This window comes from Salmo trutta, chromosome 38 (genome assembly GCF_901001165.1).
Source record: "Salmo trutta chromosome 38, fSalTru1.1, whole genome shotgun sequence".
Classification (NCBI taxonomy): Eukaryota; Metazoa; Chordata; class Actinopteri; order Salmoniformes; family Salmonidae; genus Salmo; species Salmo trutta.
The window spans coordinates 12,432,881-12,440,916 of NC_042994.1; the positions used below are offsets into that span (position 1 = coordinate 12,432,881).

The 8,036-nt window shown below is 42.5% G+C and overlaps 1 protein-coding gene across 4 annotated transcripts in view; it reads right to left on the reverse strand.

Annotated features, from left to right (window-relative positions):
• LOC115178814 (rab11 family-interacting protein 4A) overlaps positions 1 to 8,036 on the reverse strand; it is an 83,979-nt gene that overhangs the window by 25,435 nt on the left and 50,508 nt on the right. Inside the window, exon 1 of one of the 4 annotated variants that reach the window (XM_029740151.1) lies at positions 5,254 to 5,286. The exons of the other annotated variants lie outside the window; for them this stretch is intronic. The gene's annotated coding sequence lies outside the window, so the exon portion shown is untranslated. Of the gene's footprint in view, positions 1 to 5,253; positions 5,287 to 8,036 lie in introns of those variants that run through there. 4 annotated transcript variants of the gene reach the window in all.

Genomic DNA, 8,036 nt, shown 5'->3' on the forward strand with positions numbered 1-8,036 from the left:
TTCCCTCAGCCAGGGCATTGAAAATGGGTCGTGGATGGGTATTCCAGCATGACAATGACCCAAAACACACGGCCAAGGCAACAAAGGAGTGGCTCAAGAAGAAGCACATTAAGGTCCTGGAGTGGCCTAGCCAGTCTCCAGACCTTAATCCCATAGAAAATCTGTGGAGGGAGCTGAAGGTTCGAGTTGCCAAACGTCAGCCTCGAAACCTTAATGACTTGGAAAAGATCTGCAAAGAGGAGTGGGACAAAATCCCTCCTGAGATGTGTGCAAACCTGGTGGCCAACTACAAGAAACGTCTGACCTCTGTGATTGCCAACAAGGGTTTTGCCACCAAGTACTAAGTCATGTTTTGCAGAGGGGTCAAATAGTTATTTCCCTCATTAAAATGCAAATCATTTTATAACATTTTTGACATGCGTTTTTCTGGATTTTTTTGTTGTTATTCTGTCTCTCACTGTTCAAATAAACCTACTATTAAAATGATAGACTGATCATTTCTTTGTAAGTGGGCAAACGTACAAAATCAGCAGGGGATCAAATACTTTTTTCCCCCACTGTATATGTATAGTCACTTTAACTATACATTCATGTACATACTACCTCAATTGGCCCGACCAACCAGTGCTCCCGCACAGTGGCTAACCGGGCTATCTGCATTGTGTCCCACCACCAACCAACCCCTCTTCTTACGCTACTGCTGCTCTCTGTTCACCATATATGCATAGTCACTTTAACCACACCTACATGTACATACTACCTCAATAAGCCTGACTAACCGGTGTCTGTATATAGCCTTGCTACTCTTATTTTCAAATGTCTTTTTACTGTTGTTCTATTTCTTTACTTACTTACCTACACACACACACACACACACACACACACACACACACACCTTTTTTTTCGCACTATTGGTTAGAGCCTGTAGGTAAGCATTTCACTGTAAGGTCTACACCTGTTGTATTCGGTGCACGTGACAAATAAACTTTGATTTGATTTGATTTAGCCACAGAAAAAGCCAGCAACCTTCCCGCTAGCCATGATTGGCTGAGATAATGAGTGGGCTGGACACGCCGAGAGATGAGTTCGGATTGGTCTGCAGATAGCCAGGTTAGCCACTGTGTCTATTTGAGCTGGTCAGTATGTGTAGGTAATCCTGTCTAACGCAGCTTTAAAAAATATATATTGCATAGTAGAACTGGAGGACCGAGTTTTGAAATCAGTGGAATTAAAGTATGATAGCTAAGGAGATGGAGAAAACACCTGTCTCCGGATTACATCTTCAAACTAACGGCATCCATGACAGGGAGAGGCGTCCATCCATGATGTATATGGGTAAGATAGTCTAGCTAGCTACATTTTCAGATATTACATGTTTCTAATTTTGACAGAAAGCCGTTTTCATTTCAAGTTAAAGTGTACTGTTAACTAGCTAGCTAACGTTAGCTGGCTGCCTCGCTAGCTAACGTTACGTGTATGATCTTATTGTTCGTATCTCAGAGCCATTTGCTTTCCTAGTTATAGCCTAATGTTAGCTAGCTAACATTGAACCTGGTTGGTTAGCTACCTGCAGATTCATGCAGGGTAGTAACGTCATGAGTTGGGATTATGGTTCATTGTTTACCTAGCTAGCCATCTAGATGTCTTAACAAAAGACTCCACTATGCAAGTAACCATTCTAATAATGTCACTGCGACAACTGTCGATAGACTCTCGTCTGAATGTGCCAGAACGCAGAATAACTGACAAATTTACGAAAGCTGCATATTGCCGGTGTCAGTAAACTTTGGCAAAAAAAATAAATGTGTTGCCAGCAGCACAGTTGCGTGTCTATAACGCTCTGGATAACATAAAAACAGCCTAACCAGCTCTGATAGGGCGAGTAAAATGGTCAGTGACCTGTTCTCTCATTTGTGTCTGGAAGTAGCTAGCAAGCTAGCCAACGTTAGACAGTTAGTTTGGGTGCTTGATTGCTGTTGTTAGAACAGTATGCTCGGATCAACCGTTACAGAGATGGGTGGGGCTAAAGCTTAAGAGGGTGTGAATGATGCTGAATGGGTGTAGACAAAAAAGAGCTCTCCAGTAGGTACCAAAACATTTAAAGGCCATTTTCTCAAAGTGAGAAACAAGTCCCATTGTTCCTCAAATGCTGTGTATGATATACCATTTTGTAGCTCTGTGTCTCTGCTTTTATTCAATGTAAAAAAAACACCATTTAATTTTGCTACATAAGACCAAATCAAGGCGGTCGGTCACATATGTGAACTCGGGTGTGTTCATGTTAAAGACTGTACTCAGCCCTTTCCCCCGTCCTTGTATTTATGATGCCAGATAGTCTCCCATCTCTCCTCTCCCATCTCTCCTCTCTCCCATCTCTACTCTCCTCTCTCTCATTTCTCCTCACACCCTCAGTCATCGGCCGACCCAGCCTGCCAGACGTCTTTATTGGGCTCATTATGGCCTGCTCACTCAGTGGAGAGAGAAAAGCCCAGCAGTAAAATCACTCATTGATGCTCTGCTACACACAGTAGAGTAGAGCGGCTCCAGCTCTGGGCGATGCAATGCTGTTTTTGTGTCTAAAGACCAAAGAAAGGATGATTCAGATGGACGCATCTCAATAGTTTAAGCTGTCTTCCTCTCCTCGTCTCCTCGCCTTCATCTACACTACAGACATGGAAGCAATTATATTTCAAGGGATGCATATCAATAGTCTAAGATATCTTCCTCTCCTCATCCCCTGTTCTTTATCTACACTAATATAAAAACACTAGAGGCTCCTACAGACGTGGGATTGTGTGTCACAGGGACAATAGGTACTAAAGTGAGGTCAGTGTCAGTTGCTGTCATATTGCAGGTAGAGGAGAATAAGAGTTACTGAGAGATGATTGCCAGGTGGGTGATAGCACTGCACAAAAAGAGAGAATGAGAAATGGCTCCACATCGGTGGTGCAAGCACTGAGTTACAATATAAAGTGCTTTGGACAGCAGAGAAGCGCTAGATACAGTCATGCCAAATCATTACTATTAACCAGAAGATGCTCCTGCAGACATTGGGTTTGTGTGCTGCAGTCTGAGAGAGAGAGAGAACAGCACGGATCTCTGAGAGGAGGATCAGTAGAGCCATCTATTATTCACATCCAGCGCACTAGAGGAGAGGACGTGAGAGAGGGAAAAGACAGGGAGAGAGAAAGAAAGAGGAGAGAAAGAAAGGAACTGCTCCTCCCCTCCAGTCACACACTCACTGAAGGAGAACAGATCACAGAGCTGGACAGAGGGATGAGAGAAAGAGGGAGAGAGAGGGAGGGAGAGTCAGAGAGAAGGGGGGAGAAACTGAGATAGAGGCATGTGGCTTGACACCTGCTTCACCAGCCACGGGATTGACTTAGACAATGAACAGAAACTTAGAGTGAGGGAGGAAGGGGAAATAGGGTGTCAGTCTAATGACCGTGGGATGTTTAACCTACCCTGTGTGGTAATATGGTGTGTCATACCATAGCTCTTGGGTAATGCTGTGGGTGGTATCGGACATGGTGAAACGCAAAACAAAAAACATACATCATTCATTTGTTATGGCTTCAAGTTTGAACGATAAAGTTGCTGGGCAGACACACTTGCTGGAGCACCTTAACAACAATTACCACTAAGCAACAAGCATCTACAGTGCATGTACAAGGTGTGTTTGTGTTATTCAACAGTATATCTCTAAAACATTACGGAATCCATCTCAACTAAGTTAATGTATGATATTAGTTCCTGTACTAATATCAGTTTATCAGTTACGCAAGAGCATTAGCATCCACATATTCCTAGCTGGACCCACAGTCAAATTATACTCATGCAAATACATGCAAACACTTCTATGCTATTTCGAACATGTTGTCACACAAACCTCCAGAGTTTTTCTTGGAAAAACACTGATGAATAGTTTGGTCACGTCAGCAAGTTGATGTTAGTGGGAAAATTACATTTACATTTTAAAGCACCATCTGTTCAGAGTATGGCGAGATAACATGAATATATTAATACACATATGGAATGAATCTAGACTAGAATCATCTGGCTCAAACAGATTTGGGAAGATGTAGCGACTACTTTCACACATGATATCCCACTGGGCCCACACAATGAAATTATGTTGAACCAATGTGGAGAAAGAAAGAAATAAGAGAGAGAGAGAGAGAGAGAGAGAGAGAGAGAGAGAGAAGGGGAAAAAACTGAGATAGAGTGAGAGGATGAAAGATGAAAAATGACAATTGAGGCATGAGGCTTGACACCAGCTTCACCAACCATGGGAATGACTAAGACTCACGATTCCCTAAGTTCCATCTGGCCAACAGAAACTTAGAGGGAGGGAGGGGAATCTGGAGACAAGTTTACTGACGTGTTGACGCTCCTCTTACTACAGTATGACTATGGTGTAATTGTAATAACTATAGAGCACTGTGTAATATGGATGCCATACTAGCTCTTGGGTAATGTTTGGTGTGTGGTATTCGACATGGTGAAACGCAAAAAGACAAAACATTCATCATACATTTGTTATGGGTTCTAGTTTGAACAATAAAGGTTGCTAGGGATAGTCTAAGTTACTGGAGCACATTATGTACAATTGAGAGCACCCTGTCGGGCTGTATCACTGCCTGGTACGGAAACTGCACCGCCCCCAACCGCAGGGTTCTCCAGAGGGTGGTGCGGTCTGCCCAATGTACTGCCTGCCTGGACACCTACAGCACCCGATGTCACAGGAAGGCCAAAAAGATCATCAAGGACATCAACCACCCGAGCCACGGCCTGTACACACCGGTATCATCCAGAAGGCGAGGTCAGTACAGGTGCATGAAAGCTGGGACCAAGAGACTGAAAAATAGCTTCTATCTCAAGGCCATCAGACTGTTAAATAGCCATCACTAGCCGGCTACCAGCCGGTTACTCAAACCTGCACCTTAGAGGCTGCTGCCCTATGTACATAGACATGGAATCACTGGTCACTTTAATAATGGAACACTAGTCACTTTAATAATGTTTACATACTGTTTTACTCATTTCATACGTAGAGTGCATTCGGAAATATTCAGACCCCTTGACTTTTTCACACATTTTGTTACGTTACAGCCTTCTTCTAAAACAGATTAAATAAATAAAAATCCTCATCAATCTAAACCCAATACCAATAATGACAAAGCGAAAACAGCGAAAACATTTAGAAATGTTAGCAAATATATTAAAAATAAAAAACAAAAATACTTTACTTACATAAATATTCAGACCCTTTGCTATGAGACTTCGAAATTGAGTTGGAGTCCACCTGTGGTAAATTCAATTGATTGGACATGATTTGTAAAGGGACACACCTGTCTATATAATGTCCCACAGTTGACAGTGCATTCAGAGCAAAAACCAAGCCTTGAGGTCGAAGGAATTGTCCGTAGATCTCTGAGACAGGTTTGTGTCGGGGCACAGATCTGGGGAAGGGTACCAAAAATGTCTGCAGCATTGAAGTTCCCAAGAACACAGTGGCCTCCATCATTCTTAAATCGAAGAAGTTCGAAACCACCAAGACTATTCCTAGAGCTGGCCGTCCGGCAAAACTGAGCAATCGGGGGAGACGGTCTTGGTCAGGGAGGTGACCAAGAACCCAATGGTTACAATTAATGGACATTTTTGTTAGGGGTTGACACATTTTTTTGTTTGGATAAGTCAAGTCTGACATTTTAAAGTGGAAATTACTAACTTTAGACGCCTTCTTAAAACTTGATTACGCTATAACTTGCATTTCCTGCTGCGACAACAGAGTGATCAATGAAGATAGTACACCTGTACTGTACATGCATGTGTTATACAACAGTAAAGTACACCTCTATAACACTTCAGATGTCACAGGGGTCGTGGAATGGAGACCAAGACGCAGCGTGGATAATGCTCATTCTTAATCTTTAATGAAGACACTTTAACCAAAAAACAACAAAAACGACCAACAGTCCCGTCAGGTACAACGACTAAAATGGAAAACAACTACCCACAACCCCAAAGGAAAAACAGGCTGCCTAAGTATGGCCTCCAATCAGAGACAACAAAAGACACCTGCCTCTGATTGGAAACCATACCCGGCCAAACATGAAAACCAACACATAGAAATAGATAACTAGAACAAACCCACATAGAAACAGAAAACCCCAAATACATACAAAACAAACCCCCCTGCCACGCCCTGACCATTCTACTATGGCAAATTACCTCTTTCACTGGTCAGGACGTGACATCAGAATCATCTCAACTTTAGTTCCCAGTATATTGCAGCATGATATTCAATGATATTCATGCAAATACGTAGTCAAACATGTCCAAGATATTTACAGCATGTTAGCACACAAACCTTGGAAAAAACATTGATAATAGTTTGGTTAATTCAGCAAGTTAGTGGAAAAGAGACATTTCCATTTTAAAGCACCATCAATTCAGAGTATGGTGAGATAACATGAATATGTTAACACACACATGGGATGAATATGGGCTACATTCATCCTGCTCAAACAGAAAGTTGTAGTCTCTACTTTCACACATCTTTCACTCTCACTCTATCTCTCTCGCAAATGTCATGTAAGATTAACAATATTGGAAAAGCCTTAAAGCACCTCTGATCGACAACTACCTTTTTCCCAGGTCTAAGCTCCTTTTAAGTGGAGAGACAACACTGTTCCTACGACTCTAATGAATAAAATGGACTACTCCCTCTCTGATCCCATGTGGTGCTGAAGGTCAATAACATTTGAGTGCTGGACAGTAGGCAATCATCTGGATGACCATGCAGTTCACACTACTATTAACTGAGGATGAAGAGGATGGAAGATCGTTTAAGAAGCTGCTTCATCATGACTGAACAGTGAGCATGATGCAGGCCAACATCTCACCATAACAACAAGGTATATATGCTATAATATACTTAAGGCCTAAGGACAAGTTTTCCACTGGCAATGTTCCCACTCTCTCTTCTTCTATTTAGCCTAAGAGAAAGAGACAAAAAGCCTGTGTCCATCTATTCTTTCCCATGCGTCGTAATACCTCCTTTCAACTTCCGCATGGGAAATCTGAAAGGATAATTTAGCTATACCATGTATTCTAGCCTGGATCCTATCATTTTACCACCATCTGCATCTCTCTCTCCCGCTGATCAGAGATGGGAAATATTCAGATAGACTGGATAATTATTCCCTGGATTAAAGTCTGGATGATCTTTTATGGATATTGGGTATGTTGGAGATGAGAGACGGAGAGAGCGAGAGCGAGAGAAAGCGAGCGAGAGAAAGAGAGTGAGTGAGAGTGAGAGAGAGCAGCAGGTATGAGCAGCCAACCACTGGGACAGACATTGATTGGCGAAATTCAAAAGAGGAGGCTTTGATTTTGTGTGTGTCAGCAGAAACAGGAGTGGGGGAAAGAGAGAGAGACCAAGAGGGAGGGAAAGATAGACTGGGAGAGGGAGAGACAGTGAGAGAAAGAAGGAAAGAGAGAGAGATGCATACTGTGGCCTTGCTGGTGTTTCTGTGACTGTGCTTGCGAAGATAAGAACCAAATCCAATCTCATACTGTTGACGCAATGCAGAGCGCTTTTCAGTCTCTTTATCTCTGTCTTTCACTCTAACTCAGCAGCCGGCATTCAATTCAAGTGCTCTCTCCAACACAATGGAGTCTACCTGTGCAGTCACAAAACAATATTGCTTTTTAAGTCTATTTTACTGTCCTTTACCAGTAGGCCTATGTGTTAACTGTTTAGTCAGTATGTTTCCTTCTCTGAGTACAGCTGAGGTTATTTCCAGTGTTTCCTATGTGTGTGTTTTGGATCTTTATGATTCAACCTCTTGCAGCAATGGAGAGACTCTCAGCCCACACAGTCACAGACGGAGTAAAAAAAACCTGAGAGTCAAAAGAGAACAGGAACTGATGACTCATAATCCAGCAGCATTCTGTGAAGTAATCACTAGAAGCACTTCAATCTCTATAAGCACTTCAGGTTTCGGCTACTGAGACACACACACAGACAC